Genomic DNA, 17,412 nt, shown 5'->3' with positions numbered 1-17,412 from the left:
GTAAAGAGTAGAATAGTGACTATGTGGGAGCAGGCTTGAGTAATGTGCAGCCTGCTGCTGCTGATGGTAGGCGGATGTTCACACTAGTTCCAGGTCCTAGGACCTCCTGTTGCTTGGTGCATTGAGTCACTGCATCCCCTAGCGGCACAGAAGTAATAAGCTGTTGTACCAACTCACCGACACCCACACCTAGCTATATATTTCTATATCGACTGTACATAGGGTGTTGCACTTGTCACTTTTACTTATATACATCTGAGTGTATATCTATACTGTGAATGTTAGGTGCTTATGTATGCTTATATATGTGTCTATGAACACAAATATATCTATGTATATACGTCTAGGTGTATATATGTACATGTGAATGGATAAAGATACACATAGATCGATCGATAGCACAAGATGAAATAAATATATATATATATATATATATATATATATATATATATATATATATGGGCATACAGTACTACGCCACTGTCGCTATTTATTAACAATTAATATACAAAAATGCAATGCACATGGAGACTTTCCATCCAGACTCACCCAGTCTCTCTTCCATTATTATATATATATATATATATATATATATATATATATATATATATATATATATATATATTTATTTTTTATTATTATTATTATTATTATTATTAATCTCTTTTTTTTCTATGTAATAACTCGTCCTGTACTTATTTACGTATATGAACACGGTTTTATACGTACAATGCCGGGACAATTATGGGCCAAGTACATAAATACACAAATTCTGTAATACAGAGCATTATCTATTCTAGGATGATGATACATGATGGTGAGATGTTATATCTTCTTCCTATGGACATCTGATCTCCTGGCCCCTTGCTCATCTCTAGATACACAAGCAGGTATTTGTAGACCCCCTGTGTACACAACTTTTGACAATGGCAAGAAACACAACAATCCAGCTAAGGATTATGTCCATGTGGCAGAAAGCAAACAATAGTAGAGGAGATTTCTGTAGCTCAGGTGACTTCTACGCTGCAGTTACTCCCGCCACAACCCGTATATACATGTGTATATACGTGGAGCAATATATATTTATTATATATTATGTAGTGTGTTATAGCACTATTCTCATGGTCCACACTAGTGTCCACGCTCGGCCAGCAGATTGACAGCATGTTATTGAGAATGGGAGGCCGCTCTTTTGATGCTATGCATTGCCCTGCACTGTCCAGTCTGACCGACGCCAGGAACCGTGACGTCACAGGCCGAGTAAACAGCCAGGGCAGGAAGCTGGAGTAGTAGAGGAGCTCGGACCTGGCCGGCAGCCTGCCAATCACACAGCCATGGCGTCAATGGAGCTGATGCGGAACTACACGTCTCAGCATGCCAAGCACAAGCTGCATTCCTGCCCCAAAGCAATCAGTGCAATGCAATGATCAGACATAGATTTAGCTGTAAATCACTCAGTGTCCCCATCAGATGAGACCCCACACTTCCAGCCCATGTGAGTAATGGCATGCATATGGCTGCAGTACTAATTGACCTGCTGTGAGTCATAGCAGCTTTGTCATGTACTCTGCTAATACTCTTGTAGCAATAATCACTTTAAAATCCAAAACTCTATTCAAGCTGTCAGTCTTTACTGTGCCCTAGGCCATCAGTGCGACTGTTTACGTAAGAAGTACAGATAACAACACTGCGACAAATACTCCATTGCTGCAGCAATCCTGTAATTATCAGCTTCAGTGTATTAGAAATCATCCCTGCCAATACACATTGTACATACATTATACAGAATCATCCATCACCTATACAAAATGGAACTGTATATTTATATCAAAGAGAATAAATACATGGCTAAAGAACCTATGGGGCATCCGTAAGTGTAACATACTGTAGTGGAAAACAAATGTCTCCTGAAGGATAAGGGCGACATTGTCAGAACAGTGTGGCCTCTGGGCAGGGTGATCACTGACCATCCCTCCATCCCCTAATGGACTGCTCAGCACTAATAGTCGCCTTTGTTTCACCAATTAACTAAAACAATAGTGCAGTGAAGAATCCTTCAATATGGTTTGAAGTGAAGGGAGCTGGCACTGAGATCCCAGAGATTGTGTTTCTTCTCATACAAAAGGCACAGAAAATGGCAGCAAGACCTGAGGGCAGCCTGGGTAGGACAGTCAGGGCTAGAGGGACTAGTCTCCCAGATCCCTCAGATATACCATCAGATATACCACCCATGGAGCCAGGCTGCCTCCAGCTCGGAATATTTAGCCGCACGTCTCCTTGAATCTAAGGGACATTCCCCAAAACCTCATTCCAGTAGTTCAGGTGACGTGGGGGCATGGGGGGGGGGAATTGATCTTGACATGGGCTATTAAAGGACATTCCTGTATAAGGTTTCTGGCCTTTCCGATATACTTTACTGATAACAAGATCATGGGAGAGCCTAGATACTAGATTATTTTATACATTCAGGGACGACATCACAATATTGCTTTGTAATGTGATAAAGTTTGTGCTAAATACAAAAAGTGCCCCTTTAGATTTGCCAGCAATGAAAGGGTTCGGTGGTGCAGGGATGAAAATCAAAATGACGTCATCCCCGTGACGCCACGCATCCTGCTGCTAGCCCTAAGCCGTACACGCCATGGTAATAATGAAGAGCAGTAGTCGGGTTACAGTGCGGGTCACAGGCATCAGGCAGCAGGAAATCAGCAGAGATGTTAATAGAAAACAATGGAGCCCCCCAGATCCTAAGTGAATTGTTTTAGTTCCATTCCCTTTTGATGTCCGGCCGCACCTGGTCCGCATTTCTGCGCCTTCTCTGGTTGGGGGCTGAGGAGCAGCCTGGTGATGGCGCAGGATTAGGTTACGTTTGATTTAACAGGGTCCTGGAGTAGTACAGGTAAAGCTGTGTCAACAGCCCCGGGCCCCGGAGCGGGGGGTTATACAGAGGACACGGCCCAGGGCAGCGGGGTGCAGCGGCTCCACTATATGGGGGCACCGGTATATATGTCACATAGCTCAATAATCAGCAGCATACAGTATACACCAGCAACTGACTAGTTATTGGTGATAGATAATAGATAGATAGACAGATGTGCACATTTATAAATAGATGATAAATAGATAGATATAATAAATACAAGCTAAATGGCTATATAATGTGTATATATGTATGTGTGTGTGATAAATACAAGATGAACGGCCAGTCATATATAGGTAGATGATAAGTAGATGGGTATAATAAATACAAGATATATATATATATATATATATATATATATATATATATATATATATATATATATATCAAGATAGACAGTATGTATATATATATATATATATATATATATATATATATATATATATTAGTCAATATAGAATATAGATATGATAAATGCAAAATAGACAGCCAGATAATCATATATAGATAGATAATCGGTATATAGACGTAATAAATACATGATAGAGATGTAAATAGTAACATAGGCAATAGATAGACAGGCAAACATAAAAAGTACATTATAGATAGTCACATAGATGATAGATAATGACTTAATAAATAGATGTAAAGACATACTAAATTGACGATAGACAGAGAAATATGATAAATGTACAGCTGCATAGATGACTGATAGATAGATAGATAGATAGATAGATAGATAGATAGATAGATAGATAGATAGATAGATAGGCACAATGAATACATGATAGACAGCCACAGAAATAGGTGATAGATAGGAGGTAGATACATATGAGATAGAACGAATAATGGTGTTGGCCATGATGCAGATACAATATCATGAGCACTGATAGTAGACCAGTGATTATTCTAATAATAATATTATCTGCTATAATTCTTCTTATTAGTATGCTGCTTTGGGTTCTCGTGTTCCTCCAGTTAGTGTAGCTGTGGCCATTTATCACACGAATGGAAAATGGATTACAGGTATTTTGTCTGCCTCTGGCTCAGACTAGATGTGTTTTAGTTAAATGTCTCCAGAGGCCATTGAGAACAGTTCAACTGACACATTTCTCCACTTGAGTGTAAACATTTAACATCCAAGTCCTTAACTATCACATACCTCTATATAGAGCCGGGAAGGGGAGAGCAGTCTGCAGGTGACAGCCGAGGGTAACTGCAGGACCAGGGAAGCAGCCTGCACCAACTACCAGTATGGCTGGCACAGTCACCAGAGTAATAATAAGAAAGAAAAAGAAAGAAAGAAAGAAAGAAAGAAAGAAAGAAAGAAAGAAAGAAAGAAAGAAAGAAAGAAAGAAAGAAAGAAAGATTTTGTAGATGACATAAAATACATAAAATGTCGGCACAACACCTTACTATTTATGCAGTGACTACTAGTCCGATATCAGATGTGTGTCAATCTAGTTCACATTTATTTGCCCATATTATAGTCACCCATCTAACTATTATTTATCTATCTGATCTATATCTATCATCTGTCAATCTTTGTGTTATTCTTTCCAGTCCTCTCTGTACTCAATACATTTAACATATGTCACAAATATTTTTATAGAAAATTTAACGTATATAAGATAATATAAAGTATTCGCCTGTCCTATACTGACCCAACAGCAAAGTAAATCCCCTTACAAATGATTTCAGCATATCCTAGCAGGACTCGCCGCTGTAATATGATGTGTTATAAATGTCGTGTACGTGTGTGCAATGGATATATAAAACATGGACACAACAAATGTATTCCCATAATGGATTAACAATACAATAAATAGGCAACGATTACGAGCTCATTCTCTATGGGGTAATCGTATAGGTTTATTCTTATGGAATACATAGTTGCTGCAGTAGATATATATAGTATATAGATATGTAGTATTTGTATATTGCTGTGTGTAGGGTGCAGGGGTCATACCCTACTGGTGATGATGCGGATCTTTCTGAGAATGTTCTCTGTGTCACTGGTGGTTGCTGTCAATATTTCGGTGAAGGGGCTGCGCCCGGAATTACTGTATATGTGGAGAAGATGCGGTCCTCGCCACAGATCTCTGTTCTGATATCCCTCATAGTGGTCGGAAAATTATTACACACGCAGCAAAGAGCCAGAAAACATCTGCACAGACAGGAGATTTATGTAACTATGTGTATTTGCACTCCCACCATATCTGCACTAGGCACAACGCTGGTTTCTAGTGAATACATTATATATATATATATATATATATATATATATATAGTCATTATTCATATAGTGATTATAGATTATATATAGTAGAACTCAGTACTAGATAGGCACAATAAAATATAGAAACACGATAGATGATAGATAGATAGATAGATAGATAGATAGATAGATAGATAGATAGTGTGTGAAGGATCCATATACATATTGGATATACGTATACCTGTCAACAACCATAATTATCTACCTCTTTCTAACCTACGTCCAGTTTACAGTCATCCATAGAAGAAGTCGTCAGTATGTATTTGTATGTGATGGATGTGTATTTGTCAGCGCCCCTATATATAATGTACTGGAGCCTCTGCTGTATACTGGCAGGCTATATATTTGTCAGCTAGTATATCCATCCCCTGGTAACGATGCATATGGCAGCACTGTGGATCTGTCCGGACGTCAGTGGCCGGGGTTTGGGGTCTGACTTTACATGGGGAGGCCACATACTGGTGCTGTGTTCTGTCACCTCCTATATAACAAGAAACAAGGCTATATACAGGATATAGTGCTACATAGTACAGAGCCAGTGGCTCCAATCAGTACAAGTCCCTATAGTAGACTGGGAACAATAGTTTCGGGTTACAGCTGACACATGCGGCCCCTTTAAGGCACACATCCATGTAATTCCCTCCACGTGGACGGCTGATCTGTAGTCACTGACCTGCAGTGCCCGGCTTCGGCCGCCGCTCCGCGCTCCCCTCTCTCATCTCCTCTATATCTAGCACGTCAATGACACACACATTGCTCTGTTTAGAGGAGCAGCCGGGGCCGGCCGGCGGGGGGATCTACCTCCCCCCTACTCATAGCACAGCTACTGCAGGGGAGCAGCTCCTCTCCTCTGGGGTGACCCACATCATTGTCCAGCAAGTCCGAGCCAATGACACATCTCACCAGCTGTCACTCATGGAAATATAGATATAGTAGGAATTATTATTAATATTATTCTTACTACTACTAATGTTTTATCATAATAATACAAATTATAACAACTATAATAATAGAAAAATTTGAAATGAAAATGAAGATCATTCTGCAGAAGCCTGATGTGGTTATTAGGTGTGATCGCTGTACAGTACATCCTGAAAACATTAACATTAAATACTACTATCATAGTCCAGAAATAATAATAATAAGTATATCAAGATTTGTAATATGAAGATGGGAAAGAATAGAAATTATATAAAGTAAATATTCATGGTGGACAAAATGACTTGAAATATAGAAAGATAGATAGATAGATAGATAGATAGATAGATAGATAGATAGATAGATAGATAATAGACAGATGATAGATAGATAGATAGATAGATAGATAGATAATAGACAGATGATAGATAGATAGATAGATAGATAGATAGATAGATAGATAGATAATAGACAGATGATAGATAGATAGATAGATAGATAGATAGATAATAAATTACAAAATTGCGATGATAGGTCTAGATAGTAAATAGATATTAAAAGATAAATAGAGAGATGATAGATAGATAGATAGATAGATAGATAGATAGATAGATAAAATTGAGATGAAAGCTCTAGCGATAGTTCATTGAAATGATATATAAACGATATATGTTCTAGATAATAAATAGATGGACAGAAAGATAGATAGATAGATAGATAGATAGATCGATAGATAGATCGATAGATAGATAGATGTGTTTCCAATCTATTCCCCATTCTGGTTAGTTGTAAAGAATAGATTAATAATGATAGATTATGTGGGTAGTAGTCTTCCTCCATGCTAGTAGTAGTAGTACCTGGAGTTTCCTGGATGCAGGAGCCGGGAGCAGCAGAGGTCTCAGCCCGGAGGACAGTGCTGGTTCTGGACTAGTCAGTAAGAGCTGGCTGCATTAGACAGCAGCTGTACACACATATAACAACATCCCCACCTTCAGGACACAGTGACAATCTCCTCTGGTGTGTACACTACTACAATTCATACACTCACATAATATTCATTCACAAGCCCGGCCAGTCAGTCCTAGCACTCTCCCTTCAGTTTTGGGGTCTACTTGTTATTGGTCCATCCCACCCAGATGAGTGACATCTTTACAAACATGTGATGCTGCCCTATTACTGAAATGACAGCAGGTAGAAAGGAGAAAGGGAAGGAGGATACCAGGGTAGAAGAGCGAGGGACTCAGGCTAAACCAGCAGAGACCTTCACATAAACATACAGAGGACAAACCAATAAGTAATGGACTCCACAGCCTCCATCCTCCATTCATCATTATCCAGCCTATAGTCACTATTCAGGGGGGACACATCAGCTCCAGGGTCCTCTCAATTCAGTCACCTATGCCAAATAATCGTTTGATTTGCCAAGACCCTAAATCTGCGACACTGCATTTATTATACTGGGAATGAAGCTTGCAATAAATCGATGCCGTTTACTAAGACAGAGAACTATTGCGATAGATTTGTCGTGACATGGCGATTAACTAGATTTGTTTTTGGTACAGTACCGTCATATATTCTATATATTTTACTGTATTTGTCTTATTGTTAAATGAGTCCAAAAGTATTTCATCATAAAATCATGACATCACAGAATGATTGTCTATCTATCTATCTATCTATCTATCTATCTATCTATCTATCTATCTATCTATCGCTCTATCTATCTATCTATCTATCTATCGATCCATCGATCTATTATATCTATTTGTGACATATATAATTATTTACATACTATTTACTATTTTTTCTTTGTATCTCTTATCTATTTATCTATAAATTATATTTTCTATTTCATATCTATTTATTTATTTATCATATCTATCTCTTATTATTTATCTAGCTAGCTAAATTTCAATCTCATATCTGCTATAAAGCAGTATATAATACTGCATCATAATACGAATAGAATTTGATGGGTATAAAACGGATATATGCTAGATATAAGATAGGCTTGTTACGTAAATTTCTAGATAAATAGATATGAGAAAAGAAAGAAAGAAAGAAAGAAAGAAAGAAAGAAAGAAAGAAAGAAAGAAAGAAAGAAAGAAAGAAAAATGTAATATGTAAGTGGTGTAAGGTGTTGAGATATGTGCCAGTAGATGCTATTCTCATATTTATTACATATTATTCCATAGCTAGCTGCTGCACTCACCGCTGTGGCATCTGGTACTGTATATAAATAGAATAATATTACATTTAACATATGGAAGGTGATGGGATGATAAGATATACAGACGGTCAGGTATGTGGGCATAGTGGCAGCAGGGCAGAGGATGTATCTGTGTGTGTATATATATATATATATATATATATATATATATATATATATATATATATATAGGCACTGTGGCAGCAGGGCAAAGGATGTATATATATATATATATATATATATATATATATATATATATGGTCAGGTATGGCAGCAGGGCAGAGGATGTATGGGCAGTAGGGGGTGTTTAATAAATCAGTGTAATGGATCAGTATGGGGCTCGGTGCTGACGTTGGGGGCACATCTCTCACTTTCTAATGTGACTCTCTGTGTAGTGAAATGTAATCTGATCGTAACAATTCTATCTTTAGAAAACAAATTAAATTAAGGTAATAAATTAAAGATCATGAGACTGCAAGCGAGTCTATAGTACAGTACACCTTGCAAACAGTAAGTAGCCCAGACACAGGCCACTTTACCCTGGTGCCAAGATAAAGGTGGCAAGATAAGTGCCAGGCGTTGCGGGGTGATGAAGAGTTTAAGCCATAGATCCTTACCAATCTCCATTATGTGAAGTGAAACATAGGTGACTGCCTCTCAGATGAAATGACACAAGACTAAAACATGGTGTGTATGAGAGTATACTAGAATAGAAATCACACCCTGCTACCTGCTATAGATACAAATAATAGAATGACACACATACACACACGGTTACACACAATTGTCACCTTCCCATCATATGGACCATTCTCTATAAAAAGATTTTTACCAATATAGCACCCCAAGCAGCCCACCCCCCATGGTAACATCTGCATAGGGAGGAGCATAGCTGTTTTTCATACATTCCTCTGCATCTTATCCTAGGCAGCTAGATATAATAAGGCAGATAGGTAAGTGTTTACACAAATAGTAATGGCATTTAGTATCATACATATGGATTTACGTGGTGAGTATATTCAATGTGCTTGTGCCTATCATTTATTATATTACTGGTAATTGATGTGCAGACATATATATATATATATATATATATATATATATATATATTACCCACGCCATTCCGCTCTTCACACAGCTGTGTGCCCATTCTGGGGCTGTAAATAACATGTCTGCTCCCAGTATACACATTTATATCAATTACTCCCAGTGCACAGAGCCTGGTGCAGAGGACGTGTAATGAAATCTTCCAGTGTGGATGGATATATAATAAGAATAAGTAGATGGGAGCGGTGATTCTTCCTTGCCTGCTGTTCACATAGAGGAGTAGTAGCAGCTTCTCCCCACACTGACTTTATTCTCCAATATTAGGCGAGGTGGAGAATTATAAATGACTGTGTCCTTATCTGCGCTGCTCACATAACCAGGATCACAGGAGCTGATTAAGGAAGAAGTCACAGGCAACGTCGGATTCATAATGATTTGGAATAATGAATTCTTATCTGTGCTTTCCAGATTATCAGCCTTTCAGCTCCCAATGTTTTGTTACATGGGATAATTTATTGCATCTAATACATCACAATGAATCTGATGCTGGCAGACTGATGGCCAATGCTGTAAAATATATACAGGGGGACGCGAGAGGCGGGGAGGGGGCTTATTTTTATCTGGGGCAATGAAATTGCCTTTAGACTTTTAATTGGGAAAATAAGAGGCACATCAGATAAAGAGCTGGCTAGAGCTCGCCTTCCTCTATAGCTGTGCTGCTGGGTAATTAGTGTGTCACTTTCAGGATGAAATTAACAAGATCCACCCCAAAATCTGCTCCCCCTGCACATAGACACAGCGCCCCTCAACAGGGCATTATTTATCACATCTCTACATATCTGGAGATTTCTGCCCACTAACACATTTAATAAGAGCAATTCACTCCTTTGCCTGCCAAATCGATTAAACCCAGGCTAATAAGCTTTCCTCAAATACCTTCAATTCTAAGTATAATACATAAGCAGTGGACGGTGTGCCCCCCACACACTGGGCATTGGTCTGCACAATGACTCCGGCTATCTCAGGTCATCTAGTCTGATATAATATATATATATATATATATATATATATATATATATATATATATATATATATATATATATATATATATACACACATTTAAGTAGTTGGCTCTGGCGTATGCGCTTGCAAATCTACCCCAGGGGATAAAATGTCCTTTCTATTTGCCGGTAGAGATTAGTATTTGTGTCCATTGAGTAATTGTATCTCTTGATGGGTTTAGGAGAGCGGTTCTGGAGACAGCAGTGGGAGACTCAGCTCCTCCTTGCCGGTGCCTAACACTGTATCATTATGTGCAATGCACTTTTCTTTCAATAAACTTCAGATTCATCACTTTTTAGCCCTGGCCTGATAATCTAGATCTAGTTCCATTTACATTGAGGCTTGTCTTTCCAGTGGCTCTAGCCCAGACATGCGAGTGTGCTAGGAATATTGCTGCTTATCTAACAAAGGCTTGTGTATTCCATTGAATGACTGACACCATTAGCTGGGCTGAGTTACCTCCAGTCTCCATATACTGTAAGCTGTTTCATGGCAGTAAGACCAGTGCTATATACATAGCTTTCGTTTAAAACAATTGACTATATATATGTATACATTCCATATGTACAACACATTTAATATAGCACATAGCTGATGTGTTCAGTTCAGAGCAGGAATGTTTGTAGATTGGGATCAGCAGCTGATCTAGGAAGGCTCATGTCTTCTAAGCTGCAGTCCACACAAGGAGAAGATATTGGAGCATTTCCCACTCTCAGATGAGCAGGCAGTCCTGCAGCATTATCTCCGCACTTAAACTTGCTTTCTGCCTCTTGTGTGCCAGGAAACATTTGCATAATATTTGCAGCTGTAATTAGCAGATGAACATCTCCAGGCCCCCTTTGTCTGGCAGCCATTTTGTATATCATTCATGTCACTTTTGATCTATAATATGACACTCTCCGTATGTAGTCCTTTCATAATGTCTTATCTCTGGTCAGGATGGAAAAAGGGAGGGGAGATTGGAGACCTCAATGCTTTTACAATCGCAGCACTATTGTGAGGAGTGCAAGTGTTTCCTTCACACAAATCACACCACAAGCACATTACAGCCTATTATTCCTCTGCCCTATGTGATACACTAAACTAAAAGCTAGATAGAAATATAGATACATAGACACAAATATGACAGTCTATTACAGACAAATGCTAAACAAACATTATACAGGTTGATGTAAAAGACTAATAATAGTGTACAGTAGTGTGATAGATAGATAGATAGATAGATAGATAGATAGATAGATACATCAGTTTTAATGTTGTAGTTAATTTACTAGCCTATTTACTCGACGCATTTATTTCTCTTTCTTTCTTTCTTTCTTTCTTTCTTTCTTTCTTTCTTTCTTTCTTTCTTTACCATATCTATCAGGCTATTGTTCTTTCTATAATGTTACTACAATGATGAATATATTGAAGATCGATCTATCTATCTATCTATCTATCTATCTATCTATCCATATCTGTATATTTATCAGCCATTTTATTTTATATTAATTCATTAATAAGTTAGCTAGATAAACAATATATATAGTTACATAAGAATAACATTATGGGACACATTCATTTTTTACCTTTTTTGTCTAGGTTTTGGTGTATTTCCCACCTTCTCATCCCACTCTTGTCTTTATAATCGATTTACATCTTTTTTTTTTAATTATTGATTTGCACCTATGAGAATGTTTTATTATAAGGGTGTGTGTTGGTCGGAGAGTGAATATTTCAAGTTCTCACTTATTGACATTTGGAATAAGCCAATATTCTACAGTCTGGAGGTGACATGTAGAGTTGATCCAGTACCCTATCACATCCACCATAGCTTCATATTTCCTACATTATCATTGCCAAGCCAGGGATCATTAGCTAAGTCTCCTCCTATTGAACTTTTGTTGTTTTCCCATAATCATAGGGACAAAGTATCAGAAAACTGAATGCTGCCTAAACCATTAGGATCAGACAACTATCTGCAGCTTGATAATACTGGAAACCTACATGTTCTAGAGGATAAACTGGGGACTTGACCTTGATTTAGTCACAAAGACAGCAACAAAGATATGTAGAAAGTCAATCTTCACAATCACAACATAAGGAGTGCCAAAGTAAAAAAAAACTAACGCAAAATAGCCTTATATATATTTAGACCTATATAGAGAGATCTAAACATTTATAGATCTATACATCACGAGGAATTCACGAAACAAAAAATTGTTGAAAAAATATCTCAATTTCTGGCAACAAAAAATGCGACTTTCTATTATTTTTCCACCACTCATGCCACTTTCTTAAAATGTGGGCGGAGTATGGGTGAGGTCACGTGGAGAGAGCTATGTGGCCCTCAGGGCCAAATTTAACGTCACCTATGTAGCAATGCCTGAAATCTACGCCAGCCCCTATTTCTGGCGCAAGGACCTGGAGGTAAATCTCCATTATTAAGAAGCCTCTTATAGCTGAGGTGCAGCTCATGCCAGGAAACCACAGGCTAAGACTTGTGTTCGAAGAGAAAATTAATGTCCTTCAGTTGTTGTTTTTTTAGATAAACAATAGATTGATATAATGATACATAGATACATATGTAAGTATAGGTAATTGATAGATGATAAATAGCTACCTAGTCACAAGATGACAAATATTTAGCTAGATAGATATAAGGTAACAGGTAAAATTGTAGATAACTAGACCAGATAGATCAATCTGAGGCCATAGATGATAAATATGTCGTTAGGTAACAATTATACATAAATAGACACATAAGATTATACATACTGTAGCTATATAAATAAGTATGAGAAAGTAAATGTAGATAAATAACGTTATAGATAAATAGATATGAAAGATAGATAAGACGCTGGACAGCTACATATTCATGAAATAGGTAGATATATGAAAGAAATTAGATTATAGTTAGCTAAACAGATAAATATTGGAATACATATGACAGAAAGAAAGAAAGATGATAGATAGATAGATAGATAGATAGATAGATAGATAGATAGATAGATAGATAGATCGATAGCAAGACATAAGGGATAAAAAGATAAACAGCCAACTGGATATTCATGAAATACATAAATACGTGAGATTATAGTTACCCAAATAGATACATTTGAGATAGGTAAATAGAAAGATAGATAGACATGAGATAATAGATACATGTATAATAGATAGAATGATAGATTAAATAGGTAGATAGATAGGAGCAAGATATATATATATATATATATATATATATATATATATATATATCGCATTTTGGGTATGTTTAATAAATATACGTTGTTTATACACAGAATATGACAGTTGGCAATTGGATTTAGATATATATACATACATGTTGCATACAGTATTTTATGTATATGACTGCTTCGTAATGCAATTTGTACATGAGTGTACACGCTTCATTACATCAGAGAAAACCTAAATATAAGAAGTATAATAAGCCTTTAGATACTTCCCTATATACAGCTTGGATTAACCTTGCACAGCCCTACACATACATCTGTGGGCAGTTGGGGCAATGCTGGATCTCCCCATGCCCATACATATTAGATGGGTATTATCCTACTTAATGAACGGTTGTTAAAAAAAAAAAAAAAAGAGAGAGTGGTTACAATGTAACAAAAGAAAGATTGAATTTTGCAGCAATCTCTGGAACAAATAGCTAACATTTAGAGTTTACACCCTGGCTGGAGACTTGCTGGCGCTCCAAGGACTCCTGAGCTGAGCTAAAATGTCCAAAAAGCCTTTGGAGAGAGCAAGTTTCCAGCTATCAAGTTCTCCTGATCTCCTCCTTTCATAGGGCTTCAGTTTCAGGCTGGACTTGTCCTGTGTCTGCTCTACTGCTGCGAACTTCTAAATGAGTGTCAAAGAGGCAACTATCAAATAGCACAGGGGTCAAGGCAATTTGGTTAACTCTTCTACTGGAGCTGGAGTGGGGCTGGAGGCTGACACAGGAAGATGACTTTCTCTAGAAGGTAGTGTTAAACAAGCGGAGGAGACCTGAGAAAACCCACCCCAGGTTAATATAGGCGCAAGTTTGATATTGATGCTAATGGGATGTAGCAAAGGAAAAATGGTTTGAACTGTTAAATGTGGTCCTTATTAAGGAGAGACTTTAGTGTTGACAGGAGCCATCTCTGCTGTGAATGTTCAGGGCAGAAGCATGAACTGCTTGTTATGAAGGGGCTCATAACATTACACTAGTGATGGTAGCACACACAGGAGTCTACTGAAATATTATGCAAAAAAATGTTGAGTGATGACTGACTCACAGCTACAATTATTATTGATCTGAGCAACAATATTGTATATTACTAGAAGGGTCTGTATTAAGAGGTTAGCTGTAGGAGATATGCTAGAAAAAAAAATGTCATATGCTACATAGGTATTGCTCCATTCTGAACCATAGTTGCAGAAAACGCTAATGGTCCTATAACAGCAGCAATATCCAAGCAGCCAATGTATATCAACAAACGTTTTGTTCAAGAGGACTTTTCATTAGTTCCACTAACTCTAGTTCCTAGCATCTGTTAATAGGCTATGCCCCACTGATTCCAGCACAGTTAGAATTATTTCTCTAGTCTCCACCATTCCTGAGCTATCAGTAAAGTTAGTTTTGGAGCCTGATATACTACTTAGGCTCTATACTGTCAGGTGAGCAGTGTCAGGCAGGAGTAAAGGGTGTCATTCAGATCTCCAAATAGAAGTAGACAGCTTAGAATCGCACTCCTTGCCTGCCTGTTCCTGACACTGCCCACCTGACAGTAGAGCCTAAACAGCATGGCAGCCACCAAAACTAACTGCACTTATTGCTCAAGAACAGTGGAAGCTGGCGGAGAATTCCAACTGTGCCAGAATCAGTGGTACAGCAACTATTAAATGTTGCAATGGTCTACTTGGTGGAGGTGGTAAAATATTTTCTTTAAGTTGTCAAAATTGTTCTGCTGTTATGTCCAGGAAGGGTGCTACTGTTATGTATGAGCTGTAATACCAGATACAAACAACGGACAAGAGCGGCACTGTTTCTAGAAATAACCTTTGATATGAGTATGGCACCCTACTGAACTAAGTCACTTAGAAAAGCAGTCAAACTGAATGCAACTGGTAGGTGGTGGTCCAGAAATGCAGCTGACTAAACTGAACCATGTCGTGTTGTTAGAAAATGGTATAAATACTATTATTCCACTTTAAACCACAATTCTTAGGCCCAGATTTCACTGTTGTGGTTCTGACTAGACACTCAAGTAAATGTGGCACATATAGGCAATCTGGCACTAAATCGTGCTTCGTTGGTGCATCTACTTTGGGCTAAATTTTTTTGAAAAAGGTGGAGTGGTTTAAATGCTCTAAATTGTGATAGAAATGCAACAAAGTTGTGCTGGAAAATTGTGGGTCAAACCAATTAAAATAAATGTAAACTATATGGTCTAAAGCTTTGCCAGATTTATCATCCAGCATCAGCCACTGTGATGAATCTGCTGTATATTAAGGGTCCCTTCACACAGAGGAAAATGTTGAGGAATTTGGTGTGGAATTTCAGCGCTGAAAAAAAAGCCTCAGATTGACTTCAATGGGTTCCTTTCTCTGCTAGCAAAATAAGACTGCCTGTCTAGGTTGGCATTGTCTAACTATTAAAAGATGTGCAAGTTCATGTTTACTGTATGAAAACATTATGCTATTATCTTGTACAGTTGCATACTTAAACAATGCGTCATTCCATCAGTATTTGATCTGTGAGGGTCTGACACATGGATCCTGCATACATTAGCTGGTGCAGCAGCCTCTGGGTGCCAGCTGCTTCAGTGGTTGGTCAGTGGATGTTCAGCCAATGTCCAGCCAATGCAGCACCACTTCTTTTCAAGAAATAGGAGTGCCGCTGCACTTTCCTGGAACAACCACTACTCTGCTCCTGTTACGCCGACCTCAGAGATCACATACTCTTGATGACCTGTCCTGTGGATAGGTCATTAGTATGAAAAATCAATTTGGGAGCAGAAAACGCCTTTAATTATTTAAAAATTAGATCCTTGACAACCCTCTTAACATAATGTAGAAAAAGTGGCAGTAAGGTTCCCTACCCAGAAGTCTGGTTATCCGGTTTTACTTTCCTCAGGCATGGTACAAAAACACCAGAGGGAACCTGATGCAGAATTGCTTTCTTATGCAAGCAGTTTTAGATGCCAGATGCCTGCCTTGAGCAGAGAAATGTTACATGCCTATGGACACCATGTTGTTGGACACAGTGCACAGGAAAGCCATCAGTTGTATCTGGCTCAAGTATATATGTGAATGTAGTAATAGTAGCAATAAACCAGTTACACTTATGCCACTAGATAGCCATGGTGGTGGTTGTCATAAATGTGCTGCCTTTATTTTTAAACAATAGATCTACATCAGAAAACATAATAGGAATAGTGAATTTTCCATAGTCGCTTTACCACGTTCTAAAGAAGCGCTGAATGTCAAGGGTGACAGAGTTAAGCAATGCTCCAGTCCATATGAGTGACAGTAATAATACATATATACTGTATATGTGTGTGCAGGCTACAGGTTAGGAATACCATACTAACTCACTCACAGTCTTGCAAGGATATAAGATTACAGTATATATATATATATATATATATATATGTAGGAAAGAGCTGGAGAATTCACAGATCTATTAAAAGAATCCACCTAATTTGATCACTTTCTAGTAACGTTCCGCTAAACAAACTGGAGAGAAATTCTAACCTGAAGAAGTGTAATTTCTGGGCTGATTTTGATTGACATGCTGTCCCTGGGATCATGTTTTAATCCCTTCTTCACTCAAGCCTTTTCATAACTCATTTCTCTCTGCTAGATGGGGACTCCGATGGTTGCTATGGAGATGGTGATAGCACTAAGCCATTTCCCTCTCTGCAAGGAGACCATTATTCTGCATGCATAGGCCATTTCCAACAAAGGTCGACACAAAGTCATCCACAACACAGCACGCCTTTCACTAAC

The sequence above is a fragment of the Leptodactylus fuscus genome, chromosome 5 (genome assembly GCF_031893055.1).
Source record: "Leptodactylus fuscus isolate aLepFus1 chromosome 5, aLepFus1.hap2, whole genome shotgun sequence".
In the NCBI taxonomy this organism is placed as follows: domain Eukaryota; kingdom Metazoa; phylum Chordata; class Amphibia; order Anura; family Leptodactylidae; genus Leptodactylus; species Leptodactylus fuscus.
This window is presented reverse-complemented; position numbering follows the sequence as displayed.